A 7,323-nucleotide genomic window follows, 5' to 3' on the forward strand; every position below is an offset into this window, starting at 1 on the left:
GCGCACTCCCAGCGCCCCGCCGCCCACTGCCCCATCCCCCCCGTCCAGCTTCTGCTCCTGGGACGGACCCTCCCCAAGAAGGACACTGAAGATGGACATGCACCTCGGGGTGCCCCCCCCCATCCTCAGAGGCTGCCGTCTGATATTCACACGGATGTGACCGCGGTCCCAGTGAAGTTGTCACCGGTGCGAACTGCCCTGTCGCTACTCACACGGCCCCAGAGCCTCTGCACCGGCTGGCATCCGTCTCCTCCCTCCCCTCCTTTTGCTGTCTGGGTGGGTTCATGTTGGTCCACGGAGGGCAGGGACCCTGTGGGACTTACTCCCTGCCTCCTGCATCTAAAACAGGGGTCAACACATCATAGGCCTTTCAAAAAAGAAGTTCTTCAAACGAAAGGATTTTCTAACATGTCGAACCGTCTGACAACGATGCTTGTGAGAGTGAGCTCCCCATCAGTGGTGGTATTCAAGCAGTGGCTGGATGGGCGCTTGTCAGGGCGTGTTGGAGGGACAAAGGCAGAGTGTGAAGCTGAAGCTGAGGGACCCCTGGATGCCCTCCACGGGCTCTGACCGCCCGGCGCTCCCCTTCCTGTCCACTACCACCTTTCTGTGAGATGCTGGATAACACCCTCCCCCTGGGCCCCAGTCTCTCCACGCTTCTAGAAAACAAGAGGTGGCAGTAGCTATTTGATTGAACCACCCAGACAGAAAAAGCTGCAGAAGGAAAAACCAATATTTATTCATTATCATATTCAGAAATTAGGCTGAAGAGCCACAAATAGACATTTCTAATGAGAGCGCGTCTGGCCCTGCGTCTCGGGCTCACGCGGCAGATTCCTCGCTCATGGCACATCTTGAAGCCTCCGAGCCTCCGCGGGGTTCGGGGGCCCCCCTCGCGGAGGGGACCAGGGCAGGGGCAGTGAGGGTGCCGGCTCAGGACAGGGGCTCAGCGTGTGCTTTCCACCCCCGGGCGGCCGGCACTCAGGTGCCCAGCTCTGTCTCCCGTTCTCGACAGGACTTCGGCCCTCCGCGGCTGTCTTCTGTCCTCTCTTGAGAGCAAACGTCCCTGGAAGAGCAACCCCCCACCCCGATCTCTCGTGAATCCCCCCGGACCCCCTCAGGCAGGCTCTTGACCCCATGGATTCCCTGGAACGGCTCTGAATGAACTCAGCAGTGACCCCCATCCTGAAATCCACTAGGCGCTGTCAGACTGCGGCTCCATCAGCAGCATCCGACTCTGGATGGTACCCCCCCTTCTCCCCTCCTCATTTGGCTTCAGGACCCTGAACACTCACTCCCTTGCAGGTGCTTCCTGTGTCTTTGACTTTGAACACAGGCCGTGTGCCGGCACTCCGTCCCCAGACTGTGCCGTCTTTTATAAGCCACGGGCTCCCTTAGTGAACCCGCCCTGTGGATTTCAACACCATCAAGATGCCAGCGACTCCCACAGCGGCCCCCAGCCTGGTCCTCTGTCTTCGCCTCCAACCAGGCTTCCCGCTGCTGCTGTGGGTTCCGCTGGGATGTCAGGGCCACCCCTTCTCGAGCTCAGCACGTCCACCACTGAGCCCGGGGCTCCCAGCCTCCCTGCGTGTCAGGTGCTCAGCCCCAATCACCCCGTGACCACCCTGGTGTGTCTCGCAGCCCCCGAGCAAGCTGCAGGAAGCCGTGTTGTCTTCTGCCTTCAAAGCGCATCTGGGTCCTGACCGCCCTCTCCCGCCCGCCGCTTCCCTCCTGGAAGGAGCTGCCTTCATCACTGTGCCTGGCAGTCTGTCCTTAACACAGGGTGCAGAACAGTCCTTTAAAAACAGGAAGCCAGCGGTGCCTGGCTGGCTCCATTGGTAAGTCGGGCATGCAGCACTTGATCTTGGGGTCGTGAGTTCAAGCCCCCTGTTGGGCGTAGAGTTTACTTGGTAAATAAATAAACTAATAACAAAACAAACAAACAAAAACAATAAAATAGAAAAAAAAACCCAGGGGGTGGTGGTGCCTGGGTGGCTCACTCGGTTAAGCGTCCGACTTCGGCTCAGGTCATGATCTGGTGGTTCGTGAGTTCGAGCCCCGCGTCGGGCTCTGTGCTGACAGCTCGGAGCCTGGAGCCTGTTTCGGATTCTGTGTCTCCCTTTCTCTCTGCCCCTCCCCACCTTTGCACTCTGTCTCAAAAATAAATAACAAACATTAAAAAAAAATGTCACTCTTCTGCTCAAAACTTTGCAAAGGCTCCCACTTTTCACCTGACATGCAAGCCAAAGTCTTATAAGTCCTCTACTTTTCCTGAACCTTCTCCAGCAACCCCCACTGACTCCGTCACACCCAGTCACCATGCCGTGAGGAAGCCCAAGTAGCCGAGGCTCGTGGCCAGCCTCGTGGGCGGGCTCACACGGAACCCTCTGGCCTCTCAGTGCCCCAGAAAACCCGTAGGCTGAGCCCACAGAACTGTCACAGTACACGGCTGTTGGTATTTCAAGCTACTACGTTTTGGGGTGTTTGTTACTCAATGATGGACAACCTAAACGGCCATCCCGCTGAGGACGTGGTTTTAAAACGCACTTTAATGACACGAACACATACGTGCGTATATTACGCATAAATGCCAGAATGTGTTAACATATGTGCAATTTGTTTTATTGGCAGGAATTTTGTTCTGTTTTCCTATTTTGCTTGGCTCCCTTTCCTCTTTCCCACACATCACACCCTATGTCCTCAAACCACGTTGCCTTATTCTTCAGAATACACATGCAACCGCTTTTTAATGTGGATGGACACAGGCACACAGCTCCTGCTGGGGGCGCTCAATGTGCTACAAAAATGTGGACGGGGTGCCTGGGGGGCTCAGTCGGTGAAGCGTCGGACTTCAGCTCGGGTCAGGATCTCGCAGTTCTTGGGTTCGAGCCCTGTGTCGGGCTCTGTGCTGACAGCTCAGAGCCTGGAGCCTGCTTTGGATTCTGTGTCTCCCTCTCTCTGCTCCTTCCCCGCTCGTGCTCCGCCACGGTTTCTCTCTCTCTCTCAAAAATAATAAATAAGCATCAAAAAAATGTGATCACTATTACACTCCCTTGTCTGTATTTTGCTTTTCGTATTTGGCAATTCTTTGTGAAAATCTCTCCAAATCCTCTGTAGAACTCCAATTCATTCTTGTAAATTGTTGCATAAAATTCCACAGCGTTATAGCCAGCTGCTCCCAGGGGTGTGCTGGGGCCAGCATACGCTGGTTCGTGCGACAATATTGTTAATTTTTCAGGAATTTTGTGAGCCGGTTATTAAATGCTGTCAGTAAAAAAAATTACGTTGCATAAGCTTATACCCAACTACGTCCTATTAAAAACCAAAGGTGATAAATACAGTGATCATTTCCTAATTATTTTACTATTACAAATGCTCGAGATTATAATGTCTACTGTCAAATGGAATGTAACGGCATGTCCTTGAGCATCGTGGAGAAAGGGCAGGCTCCACAGAAATTGGCATGCAGTATGAATTAGGGCTTGATCGAGAGGCCCAGGAAGTGCAGTCGGTTGAGTGTCCAACTTCAGGTCAGGTCGTGATGTCGCGGTTCTGAGTTTGAGCCCCGTGTCGGGCTCTGTGCTGACAGCTCGGAGCCTGGAACCTGCTTTAGATTCTATGTCTCTCTCTCTCTCTGCCCGTCCCCTGCTCACACACTGTCTCTCTCTTCCTCTCTCAAAAATAAACATAAAATAAATTTAAAAAAACACTAGGGCTTGAGTTAACACCTTGTTGGTTGTCTAGACTTGAGAAACACTAACATTAATAACATGCATCAACATCAAAGTCATGTCTGTGGCTTATGCACTGGAAATAGCACAGACAAATTGAGGAACGAAACTTACCCAATTCGGCAAAGAGGGCATTTGTGCCACAGACAAAAGAGTAAGGTCCCAACACATCTTGGTTTCACTTTCTTACTCGTTTGCGAAAACGGAACTGCCCACGGACGCTCTCGGTGGATCTAACCTGCTCATCGGCCGCAGCCCCCGGTGAGCTCTACGGGTCCCAGAGTTTGGCAAAAACTCAACAAAAGCACCCTCTGAGAATTATTAAGACTATATAAGATTTATAACCCAGAGTATCGTATATTTTATTAGTGCTCATAAGCCCTGGGCCACACATCCTTCATGTTAGTCAATTTTATGATGAATAAAAAGTTCGTGCATTTTCTTCCCCCCCACCCCCCACCCCAGAGGCTGGCTTGTTTAACACAGAGCTGCACACCCCCNTTCCCGACACGGAATTCCCTTCCATCCGTGCTGGGTCAAATGAGGTATGGATTTTTAATAAAGAAATTTTTTTTGAAATGTTTTTCTTTTTTTTGTTTGAGAGAGAGAACAAGTGGAGAAGAGGCATTGAGAGAGGGGGATGGAAGACCTGAAGCAGGCTCTGAGCTGATTAGCACAGAGCCCTAAGCGGGGCTCGAACTCACGAACCGTGAGACCATGCCCTGAGCGGAAGTTGGACGCTTAACTGACTGAGCCACCCAGGCACCCCTGGAGTTTTCATTTTAATCGGTATCTTCAGATTGCTTCCAGCAAAAGTCAGGACGGCGCCACGTCACACATCAGTGCACGAGAGTGCCCTTTTCTCTCACAGCTGCTAACAACAGATTTATAGATTTATTTTTTTGCCGGTCTGACAGGGGTGCAGTGGTATCTTATCTCACTTTGCTCCCTGCGCCATGTCTGTGTGTTTGAAGGTCGTTTCATATGTTAGTTGCCATTTGGGTGGGTTCTGTGACGTGCCTCTTGGTGCCCCTTTTTCTTTTTCTAGAAATTGGGTTGTCTATTCCCTTATGCTCTCTATAAATTAAATATAAGCCCTGTATGTGTTCTCTGTGTTTAAATCTCTTGTTACCATATTTCACTTTGTGGGATCCTTACCCCTACAAAAGTTAATTTTTTTGTTTATCGTTTCTTTGGCTACCGGGCGTCTGGGCCTGGTTAGGACTCTTCCCACATTCAGAATGTTCCCATAGCCCTTTAGAATCTCCTGCTGAGTACTTATCACTTTAGGTTAAGTCTAACAGGAAGTCGGTTTTCACGTATGACTACAATAGGGTCCAATTTTATTTTCCTCTGGACGCGTAGCCAGTCAGTATCGTTCCTTAAGTACTTGTGGATTTAGTCCCACAATAACAATAATTATACATTAATTAATAATTCCCCACTGGATTGAGACACTACTTTGGTGTATTAAGTATCATACATACTTGCTAATATTTCTGTTATTCCAATCTATTTGCTTATCCTCAACTCAGCTGTGTATTGATTGGATCATAGAGTCTTTCTGGTACATTTGCAGTGAACCCTGGCAGGAGGTAATTAAGAGCGTTTCGTTGTCTACTTCCTCTCAGTGACCTTCACACCCAGGAGTACGGCATTCACTGAGCGGCTGGTGGTGGGTGCCGAGGCCACACTGGATCTGGAGGGTACGGATCTGGGTGTGGACGGGGACACATTTGCCTAAGTCAGTCCGCATGAATGTCAGCCTGTTGAACTTGCAGCACTAAAATGAGAGGGGAGGGGACCGCCTGGGTGGCTCAGTCGGTGAAACGTCCTACTGCAGCTCAGGTCATGATCTCGCGGTTTGTGGGTTCGAGTCCTGCGTCGGGCTCTGTGCTGACAGCTCAGAGCCTGGAGCCTGTTTCAGATTCTGTGTCTCCCTCTCTCTCTGACCCTCCCCTGCTCATGCTGTCTCTATCTCTCTCTCAAAAATAAATAAAACATTAAAAATTTAAAAAAAATTAAAATGAGAGGGGAGGAAGCAGAAGGTGACAAGTATGGCTTGATTGTGGACTACATGCTGCAAGATTTTGCAAGAAAGCCAAGAAGTGGCTCTTGTTTTCAAAAATTTTTAATGTTCATTTATTTTGAGAGAGTGAGTGAGCATGTGCATGAGTGGGGGAGGGGCAGAGACAGAGTGGGGGAGAGAGGGTCCCAAGCAGGCTCTAAGCTGTCAGCGCAGAGCCTGACAAGGGGCTGGAACTGTGAGATCCTGACCTGAGCCGGAGTCAAGAATTGGACGCTTAACCGACTGAGCCCCCCAGACTCCCCCAAGAAGAGCCTCTTGGTGAGCAGAAATAAAGAGAATGGAGACATTCCAGAAACCTGGGGCTTAACAATGTTGGAAAGCCAAACACAACTTCATAAGGGATTTAGAAAGCCTTTGGACAGAAAAGGCTCGAACTACCTCGGGACAGAAAGCAGATGGAAAGGTCCCAGTAGACTCAAGATGGCAGCCATTATGTGGTGAGCGAAACATGGGGGCACAAAGGCAAATAGGCACGTTGGGACCTGTGACCCAGAAGAACCTTTTGGGTTGAGGTATAGAATGTGGATCCCACCGGAAACAAATAGTCAGAGGGTTACTGCATTTTTAAGGAAACTATACTGGAAAGGAACCCAAAGCTGGGACTAAAATACAGCGTTGATGGTTCAGTGGGTCCCCAGCCTTCCAGGGTGGCCCCGGCGGCCGCGGGGTGAGATGATGGCGAACAGGGTGGAAGGTGCCTGAGCCCCTGCGTGGGTGTAAGCTAGAAGGTTCTCACCAACCCACACCGGATTTTGCTTTAATAATATATATGTGTTTTTTTTAATGCTTGGCCACTGGGTTTAATTTAAATTCGATCATTTCGGATTTCCTACCTAAACAATCATATCCTCTCAAAAGGGGGCATTTTAATTTCCTCGATTTCGATCCTCACACCTCCGACTCCTTGTCTCTCCTCGCAAGGCCGCCGGGGACGCATCTGCAACGTCGGACAGAAGCAGCGAGAACAGGTGTCGGGCTGATCGGCCGCCTGATCTGAAATGAAAGCTTTGAAGGTTTCCAGACTCCGGGTCTGGACGGTGTTTTCTGTACGGTTCTCAGGGGTACCTGCTATCGGGCTTAAGCACATTCTTTTGTGCTTCCACCTTGCTTGGCGTTTTAAAACTTGAATGGGGGGGCGCCTGGGTGGCTTAGTCGGTTAAGCGTCCGACTTTCGCTTAGGTCATGATCTCGCGGTTCGTGGGTTCAAGCCCCGCGTCGGGCTCTGTGCTGACTGCCAGCTCGGAGCCTGGAGCCTGTTTCAGTCTGTGACTCCCTCTCTCTGTGACCCTTCCCTGCTCACGCTGTCTCTCTCTCTCTCTCCTAGAAATAAATAAAACATTTAAAAAAATAAAAAAATAAAATAAAACTTGAATGGACCTTGACTTTTTTTTTTCCTGTGCCTATTGAAATAAGCACACAGTCTTCTCTTTAATATGCTGATGCTGTGGATTATAGTTCTTGTTTTCTCTCTTTTTTAATTTCTTTTGAGAGAGAGAAAGAAAG

Source organism: Crocuta crocuta, unplaced genomic scaffold (genome assembly GCF_008692635.1).
Source record: "Crocuta crocuta isolate KB4526 unplaced genomic scaffold, BGI_CrCroc_1.0 scaffold143, whole genome shotgun sequence".
In the NCBI taxonomy this organism is placed as follows: Eukaryota; Metazoa; Chordata; class Mammalia; order Carnivora; family Hyaenidae; genus Crocuta; species Crocuta crocuta.